The sequence below is a fragment of the Aethina tumida genome, chromosome 1, assembly GCF_024364675.1.
Source record: "Aethina tumida isolate Nest 87 chromosome 1, icAetTumi1.1, whole genome shotgun sequence".
Taxonomy (NCBI): Eukaryota; Metazoa; Arthropoda; class Insecta; order Coleoptera; family Nitidulidae; genus Aethina; species Aethina tumida.
Window position 1 is genome coordinate 26514251 of NC_065435.1, and position 7361 is coordinate 26521611.

Consider the following 7361-nt stretch of genomic DNA (forward strand, 5'->3'; position numbering starts at 1 on the left):
TTATTTAGATTCCTCATGTCTGGATGACAAATTCAAATAATATCAACACAACTTATAAACCAAATCATAAAATAGTAATTTCTATTTTACAATTTTCTGCGTAAATATTGATTTGCAATCTTTGTTTGGTTGAAACTTATAATTAATGGCTTTATCATTTGCAGTTCTGCTAAAATTTTCATCTACTTTGGTGCATATATATTTTTGGTGTCTCCATATTTTCTTGACAGTATGCGTGTTTTGACAACACACTGACAACATCGAGAACTAAAGATGGAGTATTTTCGTTCTGCTTATTCGCGATACTGATCATAGAATGAAGGTATTTTATACTACCAAACATCGTGGACCCTTGTATCCTATTAAGCAGTATTCTTCTAAAATATCTGTAATAATAATAATAATAATATCATAATTGAAAAGAAAGTTTATGCTCCTATAGACATTCAAGAAGTGAGACACAATTTACTTGCTTTACCTATATGCTCCATACTTGCTTTAAAAATATGTTAAAATCGTGGTAGTAACTCTCCATATGCGTTGGGATGTAGATGAAGTTCTTAGGATGCTTTATTTAAATTTGCCATCTGTAAAAAGAAATAATTTTTGAGGGTATTGCAAAAATTATCTTCAAAAATTGATTGAATAAATCATATTGTGGAAGAGACTGAAAAACACAGTGACCAAAGGTTTATTTGAAAGAAGGAAAATAACGCAGCGATTTTTAATTAAGGATGACTCAATTTGATTATACGGCGTTGTAGTGCATTGATTCAGTCAACCAAAGGGGCTATATATATAACACGATATTGTACACTAAATACTCTCTGTACTATGTAATATTGTATAACTTTGATTAACCTTTGATATATATACAAATCGGAATTCTTTTTTACAGTTTCTAAGACATCTTGGTGTTTTGATAATATATCATATGCCTAACTTTACTTAAATGAATTTTAATATGATTGGTAATATTTTGATTCAGCAAAATTGAAGCCCACGGGAATATTTCATGTGATATATTTTGTTATTAATGTAACTGTTCCAATATGATTGATTAACTGCATAAATTATGTACCTAAGGGAATTCAAATTTAAAAAACAATACAACACTTATTGTAAATTAGTAACTGTTATTTACAATTGTTCCTACAACTTAATTTGAAATATTAACAATTTCGACATTCAAGAGATGCAGTGAAACTTGAGAACACTAGGTATCTCATCATTCTAAAACTCAACAACTACATACACGCCATCAATTTATTTCAGATGTAATTCATAACACATAATTTCTTAAAAGAGTCAAATTTGATGATTAACATCAATGGATTGATTTTAAATGGAAAATGTGTAGGGTTTAACATAATGGTTAAGGCTTGACTAATACCATATGGAATAAATAATGAAATTATTTACTAACAATTTCTTAAAACAGGAGAATAAGTTTTTGAGAGACTCTGAAGCCGATGTCGTTTGTCTGCAGGAGACATTCCTAAAACCGGACATGGGATTCTTTATCCCAGGATACTCTATCCTCCGGGCTGGTGGAGGGGTTGGCATTCTGATCCGGAACTCCATCAGGCACCAGAGGATCGATACGTCCCTCTTTCTGGGCGAGTCGATTGGAGTCGAACTCGCCCTAGAAAGTGGTCCGCTTAGGATTGTCTCGGCTTATGTTCGACCGACTGAGAGAGTTTCCTGACTCAATCTCCCGTCCATCCTGCATCCCAACTGTCGTACTGTCATTGCTGGGGACTTCAACAGTAAGCACACAGCGTGGGGTTGTGTAAAATCTAACACCAACGGCGGTTTCCTGCTGCGGGCGTCACTGGACTACCGGTTCTCGGTGGAAACTACCGAGACGCCAAACCACTTCTCTGATAGTCCCTCATGCCGACCTGATATCCTTTCCATTTTCCTCTGCAAAAACATCACAGTGGTGCCGGAGGTCATTAACCACCAGGTGTTGTCTTCGGACCACAACCCGATCTCCCTGGCACTTAACGAGAATTGTTGCCAGTGGGAGCCTCGTAAGAGGAAAACCAACTGGTTGCAATTCCGTTATTTAATGGAAACCACCGATTTGCGGTGCAGGATTTTGAACTCTGAAAGGGATATAGACGGTGAAGTGGATAGGCTGTCAAATGACATCCTGACAGCCTTAGAACGGTCGACGCATGCTTGCTCTAACATCTGCAAGCAGCATAGTCTTCCTGGCGAGGTTGTCACCCTCATCAGGAAGAAAAACCGTAGCAGGAAACTTTGGCAGCGTACTCGGGACCCCTTCATCAAGGCCCGGAGCCCGGAGCTCCTCGATCCAGGAGTTCATAGCAGAGGCCGAACTCCATCCTCGTCGGACCTGGAAAGTCATAAGGTCTATCCGAGGGAGGCGTATGCGCTATCCGCACCTTGTTCATGATGGCATCAAAGTCGTCCTGGACAAGGATAAAGCGGAGGTGTTTGCAGACTCCCTTGAGGGGCAATGCTCTCCAAACGCCAGTCTTCCTGGGTTTGTTGTAGAGCACAACTCCATCAGCCGTCAGGTGGACTCTATGACTTTCCCAAAACCTGATAGTGACATTCTTCCTACTTCTCCCAGCGAAGTCAGAGGTATCCTTAAAGCCCTCAATAACCGGAAAAGTCCCGGCCCAGACACCATCCCCAACGTGGCCCTTAAGAAGCTTGCTACCATTCAGGTGGTAATGCTTACTAACCTTATAAATGCGATGCTCCGTCTCCACTACTTCCCGTCGGCATGGAAGGTGGCGACGGTAGTGTCCATTTTAAAACCCAACAAACCTGCCCACCTTGCTAGCAGTTATCGTCCCATTAGCCACCTTTCTTCGCTAAGCAAGGTGGCGGAGCAGGTTATTCGGACTCGGCTTGAGGAATTTATGGCTGACCAGCACATCCTGCCGAACGCTCAGTTTGGATTTTGTCGAGGCCATGGTACCGTTCATCAGATTTTGCGAGTGACCGAGGACATGGCTGGAAGGCGTAACAAGGGGCAGCATGGTACCATGTTGCTCCATGATGTCAAGCAGGCATTTGACAGGGTTTGGCACGCTGGTCTAATACACAAACTGGCTTCGTTAAATTTTCCTTATCTGATCGGCACTATCCGCTCTTTCCTTTCCAACCGCTCCTTTCGTTCCAGGGTTGGAAGCGAGTTCTCTTCTTCGAGAACTATTACCGCTGGTGTCCCGCAAGGCTCTAAACTATCTCCTAATCTCTTCAATCTCTATTGTAGCGACATACCATCTTGTCCTAGAGTTACTATAGCAATGTATGCCGATGACGTTGCCTTAATTATCTCCCACAGATGTATAGCTTATGCGGAGATCCATATTAGGAACTTCCTGCCTAAACTGCTCTGTTGGTACTCTCGATGGAGATTGGAGATCAATCGTTCTAAATCCGAAGCTATCTTCTTCTCAAATCGACGAAGGTTGCCACCTAAATTCCTTATCAATGATCAACAAGTTGAGTGGAGTCCCAGCGCCAAGTACCTGGGTGTCATACTTGACAAGAAACTCAGTTTCTCTCGCCAGGTCGCTTTGGTAAAGTGGAAAGCTCTAGCAGCCTTTGTTGCTTTGAAATCTTTCTTCCTTTCTAAACGTCTTTCCTCTTTAGTTAAGCTGCGTGTTTTTAACGCGACAGTCCACTCTCTTTTCACTTATGCTTTTCCTATATGGGGCACCACCGCCCCTTGGCTCATTAGGTCCCTGCAAGGGACCTACATGTGGCTAGTGAGGTCGGCCCTTGGTGTCCCATACTATTTTCGTAACAGACAAGTCTGTTTCGAATACAACATTTCCTCTCTTTTGGAGCTGCGGCGCAAACATGCCCTCAATCTCCGGAGATCTATCTTTCAACACTCTAATCCGGAGATTGCATGCTTGCATGACATCCAACCCTGTGAATCTGACAGATGCAAGAGACCTTGTCTCTTGGCTGTCTAGACCTCTGCGTCTCTTTGGGACATCTTTTCTTTAGTATGTGGCGGTTAGCTGCAAACCTCTTTAATTTTTTCCTTCTCTCTATTTTCCTAAACCTATATGGTTATACTCTTAGGCCATGATCTTCGGATCGATGCCCGGAGAGGGGTTTTTAGTCGGTTAGTCGGACACTGCCTTCGACATCCAACAGAATGCGTCTTGTATATTTTCCCCTCTTTGACCCAATAAAAAAAAAGAGAACTCTGGACCTGTACGTTTGTTTTGACAACTGACTGACAACTGATTTTTCAGTTATTTCAATTTGCTTGTTGGTCGATTTTATATTGGCGATACCAAATATAGAAAGATATTCTAAATTGTCGAGATATTCTGAACACAGGATTCTATAATAATAATGGAGGAGCTATCCTCCTGTGACAGTTAACAGAGAAACATTCTTCTTATACAATTTAATTTACAATGCGAAAAAACATCCTATTATTGAAAATAAAGCTTACGCTATAACAGAGTCAAGAATTGAGACACAATTTTCTTAGAAAGGCATTTATTTGGAATACCGATCAGACATGTGTTAGATGTTGATATTCTTCCAGGTAAATAGAAAGGAAGAATGTATGAATATTGAATTTGTTTCTTTTGTTTGATAAACAAACTGCCTTCGTTGTTATTGAACCCAGATTATGTACATAACTATTCTTTGGTAAATTTACCTTCTAAACTTGTTCATTTAATTATTGCGAAGAGCACAAAAAACTTGAGCAACTTTTATTTATCTTCTAAAGGGTTCTTCTCCCATCAAATAATATTCGCAAAGTTCAATTTATATTGTGCATCACAATCTTCAAGTTTTGATTCACCACCACGATTTGAACTTTATTTTAAAGCAAGTATGGAGCATGTAGGTAAAGTAAATTGTGTTTCACCTCTTGAATGTTTATAAAGATTTTTTAGAAAAATACTACTTAATAGGATCCCAGGTTCCTATAATCGCGATTATAAATCAGAAACTAAGGCCAAGTTGTCCAATTTGTCAGCTCTCAAGAAAACGTGGAGACACTTAAAATATATATGCACAAACGTAGATGAGAGAGAAACAACAACATATATTAGTTAGTTGGTTTTTCGTTTTGCTATGTTATTAAAAACAAAAACAGAAACAGAAAAACTGTAACTAACAAAACACGGGGTCTCGTCTAACCGACAAGACGAATCCCCAAGCAAAGGGCTGAGTCTCAACAGATCGCAGCGTGGAGACTGCTCTACCGAGTACAACACCCCGCCAGGTACGTAAGTCGTCTGCAGACAATTCCGAGTTCCAACATCGAAATGTTTGAACACCCATGGTAGACCGCCAAGAAGCCTCGTCGACATTTATTTTGAATCAAAGAAATACTGTCTGTGATTCAGCAGATAATTAACATGTGAATAGAAATTGTTTTTGTTAACATTGTTAACTTTATACTTAAATGCCGATATATATTTTGTTGCTAAGAGAGGTGAGATATGAAATTGAAAGGAAGATAATTAGCCTGATGTATAAATACATAAATAAAATTTTAATTAATTAGTAATTACAAAAATAAACGGACATTTGGGAGTGAATTGGATTGAGTGACGTTTTGCAGACTTTCATGTTTCAATAGAAACGAAGGAAGTTTGTTTGTCAAATAAAAGAAAATAACAATTATGTTGCTAAAATTACGTCACCTTATAGCATGTCACCCTGTCCAATTATAGGCAAGAGTTATGGTTAATTCAATTAATCCTAATTCGAAATATGTAGTTTAGAAACACGTTGTCGTCTTTCAAGTAAATTTGAATTGATCTTCCATTGTATCAATATTACATCAAGTTGTGGTTCAGTTATATTTTTTGGTATAATTCTATTCGTTTGAATCCACAGTGTCAACAAATTGACAGAGCAAAGAAATATCGAGATGAGATGAGTTATACTAAATGGTAGAACTGTTCCGAATCAAATTCATCCTTATATTTCAACATATACTAAATGACTATAAATGTGATTCCCAAATATTCATATATAATATAACTTTTCAAATAAAACTACTTTGTTGACCTTTAAGTTATGTGGTTAATTTAATATAAGTTTGGTTGTTAATAAATGGTTTCGACCCATTGTCGATTTTTTTAACCTTCAACTATTCAGTGGAGGAACCTAAAAGTTATATGCAACATATTTTTTTAGGAAACACATTTAGTGATTACAGTACAGATTAAAATTTAAGGAAGAATTACTTCGGCACTAATCTAAAATTATAATTGCTATAAACAAGCTTCATTCTCAGATGATAGATGAGTTGAAACCTAGATCCACACTATGGAAACATTTCCATAAAATGAAAGTACCTGCTATATACAGAGATAGATATGCGAAACTTCAACGGGAACATTCCAGTCCTCAGCCTTTTTGGTAGAACTTTTGAAGACGGTTTCTTGGTAATGCTGTTTTCTTCTTTATTGTGATTTTTTCTTGTATTTTTTTCGGATTTCTTGGATTTCTATTCATATTTCATAGCCTCAGAGAAAATATTTCCCGATGTCGTCAGGTTTTGTCGTGACTCATTTCATCTTCATTTATATGACGGTAATCAGCCTTTCCATGTGAATGTAACTCCTCGTGCCCAACGAATCGTCGAAATACTTTAAAAAAGATATATAAAATTAATATTAAAGATTAATTTTATTACATATACCAATTTTATTTGTTTTTCGTTTAAATTAAATAATTTAATTGTGTGTGTTTTAACATAAAATATGTCATTAATTATAAAAACCTTGAATACAGATGAAAATTATACTTACATTTAAATCCAATTCTTGGGCCACTAGAATCTTTACACCATTTGCCTTTTGCATCGTACTTTAAGATTTCAATCTTAATTTATTCTGAAAACAAATTAATTAGGTATTAATGTGTTGTTTTAAGGAGCGTCATATACCTGAAAGTACTTATTCTTTGTTTAGTTGGGAATTCCTGTAAGTAAATTAATGAATTTAGACAAAAATATTCACTAAAAATAACAGTTTGATACGATCTGTTTCATTTCTAGCATTACTATAAACAAGTATTTCTTCTGATTATCATTTCCAATGAGGCAGGGACTCATTAATAAAAGCGAGAATTTTTAACTAATAATTTTGAATTGAAGCGTAGGAGCAACTTCAGAGAGATGTGGTTCGTATGAAATAAAAGTTTGAAATGATTAAAGTTTGGTGGTAAACAAGTAAAGAAAACTTTTTGGTCTACCTGATTTTATGAACAAAATTGAAATTAGTTTATGACAACGAAATTCAAATGTCTACAAATGAATAACGAATTAATAAATAAAACATTGAAATTTGTTTATGGGAACGAAATTCAAATGTCTACAAATG

The 7361-nt window shown here is 37.0% G+C and overlaps 1 long non-coding RNA gene across 1 annotated transcript; it reads right to left on the reverse strand.

Annotated features, from left to right (window-relative positions):
• Positions 1–415: 415 nt before the first annotated feature.
• LOC126264209 (uncharacterized) lies at positions 416–6906 on the reverse strand. Its single transcript, XR_007546968.1, has 3 exons — positions 6789–6906; positions 6333–6626; positions 416–587 (listed from the first exon to the last, which is right to left on the reverse strand). It is a non-coding gene; the product is annotated as an uncharacterized LOC126264209 (long non-coding RNA).
• Between the last annotated feature and the right edge of the window lie 455 nt (positions 6907–7361).